General features: G+C 36.5%; 1 long non-coding RNA gene across 2 annotated transcripts in view; it reads left to right on the top strand.

Annotated features, from left to right (window-relative positions):
* The window catches only part of LOC141652392 (uncharacterized), a 278323-nt gene extending 263447 nt beyond the window's left edge, over positions 1 to 14876 (top strand). Inside the window, exons 3-4 of one of the 2 annotated variants that reach the window (XR_012547184.1) lie at positions 3790 to 3876; positions 14791 to 14876. This is a non-coding gene — a long non-coding RNA (uncharacterized LOC141652392). Of the gene's footprint in view, positions 1 to 3789; positions 4118 to 14790 lie in introns of those variants that run through there. The other variant, XR_012547183.1, reaches the window with a different exon arrangement.
* The last annotated feature ends 786 nt before the right edge of the window (positions 14877 to 15662 follow it).

The following is a 15662-nucleotide window of genomic DNA, read 5'->3' as shown; positions in this document are numbered from 1 at the left end:
TTAATGTTCAATTACCCAGGTTCAATTTTTATAATTAACTCCCTGTTTTGACTAATGATGTAGATTAGCATTGATGTTGAGGTATTAACAAAAAAACGTAAGAAGAGAAGGCTGGTTAAGAGTTAGGTTATGGAGAAACAAAAATCTGGAATTTGTAAAACGCATAAAATGGTTTACTTTGAACTTGGAAGTTTTAGCGCAGAAAGTGGTTTTGTACTTGTAATTAAATTGGGAGTTGGGGTTTTGTAATTAAATAGGAAAAGAGGGGTTTAGTCTTAATTCATTCATGTCAGGTTGTTAGATTTGTTTAAAGTTGCAAACTTTATTATTAAATTATGCTCAATCTTATGTGTAGAGTAATTTTGTGTGTCATGTGTTAGCTTAAGTATGTTTAGTCTTAATTCTTTTTAATGTTATGTCGTTAGATTAGTTTAAAGTTGCAAACTTTAGGGGTTTGCTAAAGATCGCCCCTCAATTACTCATCTCGCCCCTAAATTTCAATTTTTATTCCAATTTTGCCCTTTTCTCTAATTTATTTAGATAATTTATTCTAATCACTTTTTTTTTATAATTCTATTAAAATCGCTTCAAAACCGCTTCAAAAATTTAAGACCGTCTCGTGTGAAATTCTTATTCAAACGGAATATTTCACGTATTAAGAAATTTAAAATTAACAAATTTATTTAAAAAAAAAATATCAACAATCTTACCTTCAAACTAAGAGTTTCAGCCTATGGAAGGATATGACATTGACCTTTGATAGTCTAGACACTATTCTTGGAACATATGTTACCAAATAGAACATGGTAACATAATTGTTCAAACTATAAACCATCTGCTTTGGTCCTAAGTTGTTCCTTTATTTTTATACGAAATGGCATAACTTAAAATACCCATATAAGGGAGGGGAAACACAAATATATAACAAACAAAGAAGCCATAGCTATACAAACACAAATATTTAACAAACCCAGTGAACATGTCCGAAAATAAGGCCGTACAACAGGGCCATAATTAAGATCCAAAATGAGGCCATACATTAGGGCCATAACTAATATCCAAAATAAGGCCATCCATCAGGGCCATAATTATCCAAAATAAGGCCATACATTAGACCCATAAACAACATCCAACCATGACATGTCTACTACTTGAGGGTGATTTTTCCTCCCCTCTCAAGGGTGTTAGTCAAGGGCGTGTTCTCCGACTAGTAACGCCAATGTCATCAAGGCCAAGGGAAAATGAAGGCGCCTGCACCATTTTCACATTCACAAGTGCATCCAACTTTTTGCCAAGCGCATTCCAAGCAAAGAACAAACCCCGTGAACCCAACGCTTGCGTAAATGACCCCCGGGACTGTTTCGCCTTCACCCACAAAAGATTTCTGTCACAGATCCCGATCAAGCTCGCCTGCAAATCCCTCCTGGGCTGCCAACTCATGCATTAGGCTCTTGTGCATAACGGAGACCACTGAAAGGTTCCTCCTTGTCGTCATCCAATTGCGGACTCGCACCTATACAAAATGAAGTGATATAATGTAAACATAAAATGAAATGATATAATGTAAACATAACAGATGGTCACATACTGATTGTAGACGTAAACATTACAAAGATCAAGAATGTTAGCTGCCAACATTTATAACCAATCTGGTCACATACTGTCTGAAGACATCAACATTAAAAAAGATGAAAGAAGAGAGCGTATATCATTATACGAGGCCTGCAATTCCTCATCAGTCTGAATACCTTCAGGTAGTGGGAGTTGAATAAATCTGGACGGAGGTCCCCTAGAAGCAGGTTCCTGGTCATCTCTGCGACGGTACAGGCGCTTCACCTGGTGCCTTGATATTGGATATGTGTCCACTCAAAATACCAATCCCAAAGCCGCGATGATGCGGGTATGCAAAGAACTTCCCGGGCCATTCTCTCCTTCAATCGCTCAAGAGTCCAATGTCAACAAGCGGTAGGCTAGTCGGTTCTGGGAGTCCCCACCAAGTCAGACGGTGGAAGTACATCATCTTTAGAAACATTAGACAACCTCCTACATTCTTTGTGTCGTTGAACATCCACGACTCAACTGCTTGGTTGAGACGTAGCAACACCAATGAACACCAGTCCAGCTGTGAAATAGAGTCCACATCCTCCACTACTTTCACCACGCGTAAGTCGATACGATTGTGCACCGTTGGTGCAAGGAAACTCCCCATAGCAAAGACCACAAACATTTTCTTAAAATCAAGACTCCCGTCAGGCAAAATTTCCCAACATCGCTTACTCTAACACTCTCTATTGATATCTCATCTTTCTTCGTGACCTGGAAACCTTCACGCCAAATTTGTGCCAATTCCTGATCGATCCTCGGTTCTATTGTTTTGTCAATACACGGTAGCATGAAGGCATCGTAGACATCATGTTTGGTTAGAACAAATTGGACATGGCGGTTAAACAAGAACATCCTTGAACTAGGGTCATATTTATGGAGCAACCTGTCGACCATCTGATGATAAAAAGCGTGTGTCTTCAACTCTAGTAGCCCACCAAAACCGATGTCCTCGATATCCTTTTTCCGAGCGTCTGTTAGAATAGCAATCAGATTGAACAATTGCCTCGGTGATCCATGGCCATCCACCTCCTTCTTTTTCCTACGACATAGTTCAAGCATATGTTAATATTTGTAACCAACATCCCTAACCAAATTGGTCACATTTTACTATCAAAACACACACACAAAAGACACCAAATTCGCCACTATTTGACATCATTCCAAACATGCTACAATAAAATGATAACTGGTCACAAATAAAACTATGCAACATTTCATATATATTACATATTGATAGCTTCCAACATTCATGAATATTTTGGTCACATTTTAATATCAAAACATACCAAAAAAGACACCAAATTAACAACACTTTGACACCATTACAAACATGCTACAATAAAATGATAACTGGTCACAAATAAAACTATGCAACATTTCATATATAGTACATATTGATAGCTTCCAACATTCATGAATAATTTGGTCACATATTTCAATCAAAACACACCAAAAAAGACACCAAATTAACAACACTTTGACACCATTCAAATCATGCTACAATAAAATAAAAAATGGTGACAAATAAAACGGTGCCCATTACATATATAGTTCATATTTATTTGCTTATTGCCACCTAACTACATAATCCACCAAAGTGATGACAAAGATAATCCACCTAAGTACATAATCAACAGACACAAATTGTTCCCAATTAATGCACAATTTGTCACCATGTCAATTACACTTCCTTCACCATTTATAAAATAATGTCAGATGCCATCATTCCTAACCGATTTGGTCACATTTTACAATCAAAACATGCCCAAAAAAGACACCAAATTCACAACACTTTGACACCATTCAAATAATGCTACAATAAAATGAAAAATGGTGACAAATAAAATGTTGCAGCATTACATATAGTGTAACACCCCGTATTTTATTAAGTTGGATAAAATTCTTTTAATTGCTACTTTATATTTAATTTCGTTGGTTAACGATTTATATATTTATTTTCTCAGCTAATTAATTATTGGGACGAGAGTGACTATTATAATGTTGGCCTAGCTGTGGCCTGGCCGTGGCCTAGGCAGTGGCCTGGCTAAGTCGCGAGTTTGGGCCGTATCTATAAATTGTTTTGACGCTAGTTTGGTTTATTTAAAATATAATTAAATTAATTTACGTCTCATATTTTATATAAAGATAATTCGTTAATATCGTCCTTTCACATAATTATTTTAGGTGGCTCATATGGGGTTGAAGATGAAGAGTAATTTTGGGGTTTTAGAAGCTTTCTCAAGTTTTTACTTGTCTCTTTGCTAGCGTAAGGTAACTATTCCGAGTTACTCGACGAATTAATGTCACATTAGTAGTTAATGTGTGCCTGTTGTTTGATAAGTGTTTAGGTGAATGAATAATGTTAGTAGTAAAGATAATAAGGTTGGTAAAAATTTTGCTTATATTGATAATTATCACATGTTAGGATAGTTTATAAATTGAATTTGTAAATAATAGGCTCAGAATGAATTGTATAGGGATAATGGTAATGTTTTGTTGATTGTGCCGAAAACTGAGCCTTAGTCCCTTTGACTGATGCGATGTCAGTTAATTGAGTGATTGGTCAGCCGCAATTTAACCCGCACTGCCGCAGGTGGGGTTGCGGGTAAAAATTCGGTTGAATGAATTAGATAATCGGCCTTTTTCTTGTTTTAGGCCATTTATTATATCTCTGTTTCACATGTGTAGTTAATTGAATTTAAATAGCTTCTTATTTAGTTAGTTGAATTTAAATAGCTTCTTATTTTGTAGAAATGGCCCTAGTTTCCCCTGAAGCCTTTAATATGGTTACTATTGTTAGAATTAGAAATTAGTATTGAATACTTATTGAGGATTCTGTTGGGATTGTATGCTGTAATTAGACATTATAAGCCTTTCACATGATAGAATGCTAGAATTTATATTGATAAGTAGGACTTTTTGCCCTCTTAAGGTTAAGTGGGTGTCTTACTTGACTTGTGTGGTGAGTTATGTGTGGTGTGGGCTAAAATATTCAAGCTGGGACTAGCTGGGACTAGGTCCTGGGTGAGTATTTCGGCCTTCATCATAGATAGGTCTTTATAGTCTCTGACGAGTATATGTTCACTGCTTGATAGCCTTTGTGTTCCTGACTAGTGGATGTTTATCCAAGTTGGGGCATGACCTCAGGTACTAATTTTGATAGTATGGGGTCAGCTTAAGTACTAGCCAACCCTTCGGTGGTGTCCTTAGGGTACTCACTTCACTTTGTTTTAAAAAAAGTTGTGAGTCTTGGGTGCGGTGGTGTGTATCCGCATGTCTAGGTCTGCGCAGATTTTAGGCTAGGGTTGTGTTGTCTCTTGGCCATGTTTTCTTAATAGTAACCGCTGAGCCAAGATACCGGTTCGATTACCTTCCCTACCTCGTGGTATAGACTCGAGTTACAAAGTGACTATTGACGGTACTAAGAACTTATGCCTGTCTTTGATATATTGCCCTTTCTTGTTTGATGATTCTATCAATCATAGAAGGTGAGATGCAAGCCGGCTATGGTTGATAGAGTTTGGATTCCTGGATGTTATGTGACTCACATGATAGTGTAGCTTGAGTCGGTCTAGTATTCACATGCTAGGACTATGTGTTGTTATATTGTTGTTCACATGATAAGCACGATTGTCTAGCATCTATATGCTAAGGCATTGTGTGATTCATATTCATATTCTTATGTTTACATGTTATATTAATTATGACATTTCGTGGTGGAGAACTCGAGTTACTCCCCACCGATCGTGGCTTTCGTATTTGTATAAAATGCGAATGACAGGTAGGTGATGCATATATGGGGTACATAGACGAGCTAGCGAGCAAAGTAACCTTGGGACCTAGACTGGTTTTATTTCATTGTGACCCTTAAACCCTTTTTATGTCACATACATTTTAGGGACATATGTCTCCCTCTTTTTCTTTGGTTTGTATCACTTTATTCTCGAAGCTTTAGCATAGTTATGTAAATTAGTCTGTTAGCATTTGCAGGTGTTGGCATCCTCCTTCTGGAAATGTTTGTGAATGGTTTAGAAAAGTTTTAAAAATTACAGGTTTTTACCCAATTGAACCTATTACAAACACATCCTGTCAGTTTTTCTGTAGAATTACGTGTTTACTTTTCCGCAATAAATGAGGGTGTCACATATAGAGTCCATATTTATTTGCTTATTGTAACTTAATTACATAATAAACCAAAGTGATCACAAAGCAGGTTAATCAACAGATACAAATTGTTCCCAATTAATCAAAAAATTGTCACCATTTCAATTACACTTCATTCACCATATATACAATAATGTCAGATGCCATCATTCCTAACCAATTTGGTCACATTTTACATTCAAAACAAACCCCAAAAAGACACCAAATTCACAAACTTTGACACCATTCAAATAATGCTCCAATAAAATGAAAAATGGTGACAAATAAAACCATGTAGCATTACATATAGAGTCCATATTTATTTGCTTTTTTTAACCTAACTACAGAATCCACCTAAGTGATCACAAAGCTGGTTAATCAACAGACACAAATTCAGCCCAATTAATCAAAAAATTGTCACCATTCCAATTACACTTCCTTCACCATATATAAAATACTGTCAGATGCCAACATTCATAACCAAATTGGTCACATTTTACATTCAAAACACACCAAAAAAAGACACCAAATTCACAATACTTTGACACCATTTAAATAATGCTACAATAAACTGAAAAATTGTGACAAATAAAATCATGCAGCATTACATCTACAGTTCATATATATTTGCTTATTTTAACCTAACTACATAATCCACCTAAGTAATCACAAAGGTGGTTAATCAACTGACACAAATTTATCCCAAATAATCCAAAAAATTTATCCCAAATACTGTCCCATGCCAATATTCCTAATCAATTTGGTCACATTTTATAATCAAAACACACTAGAAAAAAAACACCCAATTGACAACACTTTTATCTCAAAGAAAGACATATAATCATTTATCTCAATCAAAACACATCAAAATGGTGACAATTTATCAACATATAAACATTTATCTAAATGAAAGAAACATTCTCAATCAAAGAACACACAAAAAATGAGGTTAATAACTTACTTTCCCACCACAAGAGAAGAGTCATCCCCCTTCCGCTTCTTGGATCCCTCACCAACTTCGGCCTTCCCCTTTACAACTTTCAATGCCTTCGGCTTTAGTGGACGATCTGCACAATTACAACTATTTAGCACACGAAATGTGCACAACATAGATCCATTTGTAACCACTTCAGATTTGTAACATACACATAAAAAATGGTCACATAAAATATTCCATAGACCATTCACCTCATTTACTAGGAAAAGATTTTACCTTTAGTTACCTCCATTGGCTTTGACACCGTTTTCTTCTTCGGCGCGCTTTTCCCAACCATTACCGCCATATTGACAGCGGCATTGACACGATCTTTGTATGGCGAAAGAAAATATTATTAGGATGACAACAAATTAGTGAAAAATGTAAATACAAAATTATAAACCATAAACTTGCCTTCTTCATCATCATCCGCCTGTTCATCTTCATCAGCGTCTTCTTCACCCGACTCCTCAATCTCTTCCTCTTCCTCCACAGCCTTATCCTTCCCCTTACTATTACCAATGCTGAACGTCACCTTCTTCTTCGTCCCCTTTCTCTGACATGCAAGATCTTCATTCGCATCCTCGTTCACATCCTCTTCTGCCACAATCGCTTTACCTTTTCCCCTCACTTTTGCGGCCACAACTTTCTTTCCTCTGCCTTCTGCCTGAACCTCATTCACTAAACCTAACAACAATAAAATGAACAAACAACATTAATGAACCCTAAGTAAACGATACATCGGAATAATTGAAAAAAGAAACCCACTAAGTAGGAATAATTGAAATTGAAAATATGAACCAAACCAGTTGAAATTGAAACCATTTGAAAATATGAACCAAACCAAACTATTTTACTAAATAAAAAAACAGATCATTACCTTCTCCTGCATCATCCATCTTTGAACCTCTAGTAGTTTTCTTATTTGGCCCCCTTCTTGCTGCTTGTTTCGTTGGCATTATGATGACTTTGGTTGATTTTATGGGTATTTTAGGTGGTTATGTTATGAGAATATGAAGATAGAGGATTAAGAGAGAAGAAAGAAAGTTGTGACGATGAATGAAGAGGAGTAAATGTGGAAATAATTATGAATATGGTTGGTTTTCAAAATGAAAAGTGGACGGTTTCTTGCTTTGGGAAGGATGAATTAATTAATAATTTCTCTCAACATCTCTTTTCATTTCCCATGCAAAACGCTGACAGCAGTCCCACATCACCTCACAACCCGTTTCCACTAAAACACTACTATTCGCCCCGTCGCAAGCTTGTGACGGATAACCCGTCAGAAGCAAGACTTATTGACCAAAGAGCATAACTTTATCAAAGTAACTACGCACACATCTGCAGTAGGTAGATAGCATTACAATTCAAACCAACTAAAAAAAATCAAAGTAACTACACTACGTTCTCTCTCCCTCTTCAACCTTTACCTTACTTTGATATAAAAAATAAGCACGAGTGTAACACTCCGTAAATTTGAAGACCTTTATTATATTTTAAGAGTAATATTTTAATCTATTTTAATTTAATATTAATTTATTTGAAATAAAATTTATTTGATAAAATATAACCTTATTTTATTTTGAAGAAATGTAATCATTTTTGATAGTTTAGAAATGTTTAAAAGTGATTTAAACTATATTTAAACCTTTTCCTTTGATAAAATAGATTTCGGATAAAAGTCGTAAAATTGGGATTTTCCCATTTCTTACGGTCGTTGGGTAAACGAGTTTGGATATTGGGCATATGAGTACTTAATCTTTTAGTAAAATCGTGTTTAAGAACTTTAATTTTCTCGGAAATCGCGTTCGACGAATATTTCTAATTTCCGTCGAAACGAACCAAAACGTAAACAAATGACCCATCTCCCCATCCCTTTTGGCTGGCCACCTACCCTCCATTTGTCCCCTCTTCCAATTTCCATTTCCTCCATAACTCAATCTATCTCCTCCTTCTCTCAAACACCAAAAACCCACTAAAAATCCTCCTTACAATCCCTTAATCCACCATAAATCCTTCATTTCTCCACCAAATTTCATATTTTTTATTAAGTAATTTTGTCGGGCTTTATGCTATTGGATTAGTCTTACCTAAATATAGGTCTTATATAAGAATTTGTGCCCATTTATTTTTTCCTTTTTTACCCTTACTTCACAATTAGATACCCATTTATTTTACTTTTGCTGGGTGAAAGCTGGGAGGGAGTAACATATTACTCCGTAGATCTAAGGTATTACACAACAGTCTCAATATTTCAGGTTTGTCTGATTTCCACTTCATTATTTATTTCTATCAATCATTTTGATTAATGTTCAATTACCCAGGTTCAATTTTTATAATTAACTCCCTGTTTTGACTAATGATGTGGATTAGCATTGATGTTGAGGTATTAACAAAAAAACGTAAGAAGAGAAGGCTGGTTAAGAGTTAGGTTATGGAGAAACAAAAATCTGGAATTTGTAAAACGCATAAAATGGTTTACTTTGAACTTGGAAGTTTTAGCGCAGAAAGTGGTTTTGTACTTGTAATTAAATTGGGAGTTGGGGTTTTGTAATTAAATAGGAAAAGAGGGGTTTAGTCTTAATTCATTCATGTCAGGTTGTTAGATTTGTTTAAAGTTGCAAACTTTATTATTAAATTATGCTCAATCTTATGTGTAGAGTAATTTTGTGTGTCATGTGTTAGCTTAAGTATGTTTAGTCTTAATTCTTTTTAATGTTATGTCGTTAGATTAGTTTAAAGTTGCAAACTTTAGGGGTTTGCTAAAGATCGCCCCTCAATTACTCATCTCGCCCCTAAATTTCAATTTTTATTCTAATTTTGCCCTTTTCTCTAATTTATTTAGATAATTTATTCTAATCACTTTTTTTTTATAATTCTATTAAAATCGCTTCAAAACCGCTTCAAAAATTTAAGACCGTCTCGTGTGAAATTCTTATTCAAACGGAATATTACACGTATTAAGAAATTTAAAATTAACAAATTTATTTAAAAAAAAAAAATCAACAATCTTACCTTCAAACTAAGACTAGAGGTGGCAAACAATGACACGACACGAAAACACGACACGAACCCGACACGAAATTAACGGGTCTGGGTTAAGACTTAATGACCCATTTATGTAAGTGGGTCGACACAAACACGACACGATATTTAATTGGGTTGGGTTAGGGTTGACCTCTCTAAACACGAACCCGACACGAATGACCTGTTTACTAAATTAATCCTAATTTTTCTTAATCCTCCATCACATAAATATACTTAAACTTTCAAAATATAGACGTGACACGAAAACACGACACGAACCCGACACGAAATTAACGGGTTAGGGTTGAGGCCTTATGACCCATTTATGTAAGTTGGTCGACACGAACACGACACGAGATTTAATTGGGTCGGGTTTGGGTTGGAGGGATTATGACCCGTTTACATGTGACACGAACACGAACCCGACACGACCTGATCTGTTTGCCAGGTCTAATTCAGGCTATGAAAGGATATGACATTGACCTTTGATAGTCTAGACACTATTCTTGGAACATATGTTACCAAATAGAACATGGTAACATAATTGTTCAAACTATAAACCATCTGCTTTGGTCCTAAGTTGTTCCTTTTTTTTTTATACGAAATGGCATAACTTAAAATACCCATATAAGGGAGGGGAAACACAAATATATGACAAACAAAGAAGCCATAGCTATACAAACACAAATATTTAACAAACCCAGTGAACATGTCCGAAAATAAGGCCGTACAACAGGGCCATAATTAAGATCCAAAATGAGGCCATACATTAGGGCCATAACTAATATCCAAAATAAGGCCATCCATCGGGGCCATAATTATCCAAAATAAGGCCATACATTAGGCCCATAAACAACATCCAACCATGACATGTCTACTACTTTGGGGCAGCTGATTTCCTCCCCCTACTGCGGGTGTTAGTCGGGCAGGTTCTCTGACTAGTAACGCCAATGTCATCAAGGCCAAGGGAAAATGAAGGCGCCTGCACCATTTCCACATTCACAAGTGCATCCAACTTTTTGCCAAGCGCATTCCAAGCAGCAACAAACCCCGGTGAACCCAACGCTTGCGTAAATGACCCCTGGGACTGTTCGCCTTCACCCACAGTACTTGTCACAGATGTCCTAGCTGAGGCCTATGTGAGGGAGATAGTACGCTACCATGGAGTGCCTAAGGATATAGTTTCAGATCGTGACCCTAGATTCTCGTTTCCCGTTTCGGACCGCTTTGCAAGAAGCCATGGGTAGTAAGCTACCGATGAGTACCGCTTTTCATGCCGCTACGGATGGGCGGATCGAGAGGACTATCCGGACTTTAGAGGACCTCCTCCGTGCTTGTGCTTTAGACTTCCACACTTCTTGGGAGAAGTGCTTACCTCTTGTTGAATTCTCCTACAACAATAGCTATCATACTTCTATCAAGATGTCACCTTATGAAGCTTTGTATGGTAGGAAGTGCCGTAGTCCGGTCTGTTGGGATCAAGTCCAAGATGCTCATGTGTTGGGACCCGATTTGGTGACTGAGACCATCAATCAGGTTCAGATCATTCGAGAGCGTATGAAAATCGCTCAAGACCGACATAAATCTTATGCCGATGTCCGTCGTCGACCACTTGCCTTTGAGGTTGATGATCGAGTATTCCTTAAGGTGTCACCTATGAAAGGGGTGAAAAGGTTTGGCGTGAAAGGAAAGCTGAGTCCCAAATACATTGGACCTTTCCGTGTGCTTGAGAAGATTGGTCCCGTTGCTTACCGTTTAGAGTTGCCCCCGAATTTGAGCAAGGTTCATGATGTCTCCCATGTATCTCAGTTGAGGAAGTACATTAGTGATCCGAGCCATGTTATTCAAGAAGAAATCCCAGATTTGGAACCTAACTTGGCTTTGGAAGAAAGGCCGATCCGAATCCTCGAAAGGGCAAACAAGCAACTTAGAAACAAAGTTGTGCCCCTAGTTCGTATCCTTTGGCGTTGTGGAAATGTCAAAGAAGAAACTTGGGAGCCTGAATCTTCTATGTTAGCTAAATATCCCGAACTTTTCTCGTGAGGTGATTCTCTTTCCTTTATCTAATTCTTGTGAGTTTTAGCTATCCTTTCGAGTGTTCCTCTCCTTCTCTTAAATACTCTCCGCGTTAGTAGTCCTTGCCTAGTTGTTTAAAAGTCATAGTTAGAGTTTGGTCATAGCTAGTGGAGTTATTATCCTTCTTATAGAGTTTCGAACTAAAGACTTTTGGAAATGTTTTAATGTTTTCCACTGGTTTTAACGTCAATGAGTGGTAAAGCTCGTTATTGGAGACGTCCGATAATTGGTTTTCTCATTTGTTGGTGTAAAAATATATATTTTTATGTCTTTGATTTGGAATGTTGATGTTCTTGGACGGCCGACGAGGATATTCCGTTCCATTGAAAAGACACTTATATTTCATACGTTCATATTTTGAAGATTTTGTTTACTTGATTTAAAAGAGATAGACCTACATATATACAATGTTCCTTTATTATATTTTAAGAGTAATATTTTAATCTATTTTAATTTAATATTAATTTATTTGAAATAAAATTTATTTGATAAAAAATAACCTTATTTTATTTTGAAGAAATGTAATCATTTTTGATAGTTTAGAAATGTTTAAAAGTGATTTAAACTATATTTAAACCTTTTCCTTTGATAAAATAGATTTCGGATAAAAGTCGTAAAATTGGGATTTTCCCATTTCTTACGGTCGTTGGGTAAACGAGTTTGGATATTGGGCATATGAGTACTTAATCTTTTAGTAAAATCGTGTTTAAGAACTTTAATTTTCTCGGAAATCGCGTTCGACGAATATTTCTAATTTCCGTCGAAACGAACCAAAACGTAAACAAATGACCCATCTCCCCATGCCTTTTGGCTGGCCACCTACCCTCCATTTGTCCTCTCTTCCAATTTCCATTTCCTCCATAACTCAATCTATCTTCTCCTTCTCTCAAACACCAAAAACCCACTAAAAATTCTCCTTACAATCACTAAATCCACCATAAATCGTTCATTTCTCCACCAAATCTCATAAAAATTATATATTTGGAATCCTCTCTTCAATCATCATCTCCTAGTAAGCTTTATTTTCATTTCCCCCAATTTTTGTTTAAGACACTTTTTTTTAGGGTTTCGAATTTAAGCTTAATAATTGTGTTTTTGTTGTTCTTATAGGTGAAGAATTTGAAGATGAGTTAGGTGATTCATATGAGGTTGAAGATGAAGAGTAATTTTGGGTTTTAGAAGCTTTCTCAAGTTATTACTTGTCTCTTTGCTAGCTTAAGGTAACTATTACGAGTTACTCGACGAATTAATGTCACATTAGTAGTTGTATTTGTTGTTTGTTGTTGTTTATTGTCGTTTGTTGTTGTTTGTTGTTGTTTGAGACGATCTTGTTGATAAATGAATGAATGGAGTAAGATGAGTATGCTTATGTTTAGTTTATGTTACCCATTTGTATATTATTGTTTGGAACAAATTTGGATGAGGAATTATGTGTTGTGAAAAGTCCGTATTTTGGCTGGAACGCGTCAGTACCGGACCGAGACGGTTTCCAATGTTTCCAAAAATATGACAGATTGAATGGCATCGAAAAATTAGGTGGTTTAGCCACTTGAATCACTCAATTCGGAGTCCGTATGAGTAAATGTCGTCGTTTTATCGATTAAAATTTATAGAAAAGTTTACCCTTGTGTGAGACGGTTATTTATGCTATTTTATTATGCGAGAATTTTGTGGAATTAGTTATTTTGTAAGTTGGAATATATTTTCTTATGTTGATAGTCTTTCACATGATAGAAATTGGAAATGGCATGAGAATGATATTGTGACGAATTTTGTGATTTGGGCCAAAGTAGGCCAAGACTCTGAGCTGGGCCAGTTTGACCGAATGAGTTTGGTCAAACTAGGTTTAAACCGGTCAGCCTCGATTTGACCAATGACCCGTCGCGGGACTAGGGTCGAGGGTTTGTCTTTGAGGTGAGATTGGTTGTTATTGGATGTTTTAGGTTGATGCCTTGATATTTGTGATTATCATTTCACATGTTGGTTGTTGGATGCTTTGGATGCCTTATGCTCGAGTCTTGTTGCCTCTCTGCCATTTTAGCTTGTTCTCATGGATTATGGTACTGTTGGTTAGCTGGAATTTGGATTATTATTGATATTGGAGATATTGTTGGATTGTCAATAATATATGCTCTTGCGTAGTCTTTCATATGCTAGGGTGTGTATGATCATTTGTGTGTGTGCAAGTTTGGACTCTTTGCCCCTCTTATGGTTAATTGGGTGTCCTACTTGTCTTGTGTGGAGTGGGCTAAAGTATTCAAGCTAGGACTAGGTCCTAGGTGAGTATTTCGGCCTTCGTCATAGATAGGCCTTTATAGTCTTTGACGAGTGTATGTTCACCGCTTAATAGCCTTTGTGTCTTAGCTTGGTGGGCTTATATCCAAGTTAGGCATGACCTCCTGACGTACTCTTAGAAGTATGTGGTCAGCTTAAGTACTAGCCAACCCTTTGGTGGACTCCTTAGGGGTACTCATGTGTGTGATCATGGGTCTTGGATGCGGTATTTTCCGCATGTCGCTAGGTCTGCGCAGGTTTAGGACTAGGGTGTTTACCTTACCTCGTGGTATAGACTCGAGTTACAGAGTGACTATTGACTGTCCTAAGAACTTATGCCTGTCTCTAGATATATTGTCCTTTCTTGTTTGATGATTATATGAATCATAAAAGGTGAGATGCAAGCCGGCTATGGTTGATAGAGTTTGGATTCCTGGATGTTATGTGATTCACATAATAGTGTAGTATGAGTCGGTCTAGTATTCACATGCTAGGACTATGTGTTGTTATTTTGTTGTTCACATGATAAGCACGATTGTCTAGCATCTACATGCTAAGGCTATGTGTTATTCATATTCATATTCTTATGTTTACATGTTATATTAATTATGACATTTCGTGGCTGGGAGAACTCGGAGTTACTCCCCACTGACTGTGGCTTTCGTATTTGTATAAAATGCGATTGACAGGTAGGTGATGCATATATGGGGTACATGGACGAGCTAGCGAGCAAAGTAACCTTGAGACCTAGATTGGCTTTATTTTATTGTGACCCTTAAACACTTTTTATGTCATATACTTTTTTTTAGGGACATATGTCTCCCTTTTTCATATTTGGGTTGTATAACTTTGTTTCGCGACTTTAGCGATGTTTTATTTATGAGATTTATTTTAGACCTTGCATGTTTGACACCTTCCCATTTGGATACTTTTATAACAGGTTCAGGTTTAAAAAAAAATTACAGGTTTTTACCCAAATGAACCTATTACAAACATATCCATGCAGTTTTATTCTAGAATTACGTGTTTATTTTTCCGCAATGAATGAGGATGTCACAACGAGTTTTACCAAACCTTTACCTCACTTTGATATAAAATAAGCGCGAGTTTTACCAAATTGATGTATAACTACTCGGATTTCGATATTTTATTTTAGAAGAATAAAATACGCAGCGGAATTAATATTTTTTTGGTATTTGTTTTTTATAACAATAAGGATATGAATTAGTTGTGAAAATCTTTCAAAACCCCTCAACTAAAATAGGATATGACAGAGGCGATCCTTCTCGGGCTAAAGGAAGCTTGGACAAGGGGGCAGCGGAGCATTGTCGTTGAGAGTGACTGTCTCGAGGTCGTTCAAGCTTTGAGGAAGAAGAAGAGCGGAAGAAGCGAGCTTTTTATCTTTTATGCGGATATTTTACATTTTTGTAACCATTTTGTTTCTGTTTCTTTTACGCATTCTAGGAGAAACTTTAATAGATTAGCTCACGAAGTTGCTCATGCTAGGCCATGGAGCATGGGTAGGCGCATTTGGTTGGACGATTTCCCGCTACAATTTGTT

The sequence above is a fragment of the Silene latifolia genome, chromosome 4 (assembly GCF_048544455.1).
Source record: "Silene latifolia isolate original U9 population chromosome 4, ASM4854445v1, whole genome shotgun sequence".
Taxonomy (NCBI): domain Eukaryota; kingdom Viridiplantae; phylum Streptophyta; class Magnoliopsida; order Caryophyllales; family Caryophyllaceae; genus Silene; species Silene latifolia.
The sequence above is the reverse complement of the archived record's forward strand: the minus strand, read 5'-3'. Positions and strand labels throughout refer to the sequence as shown.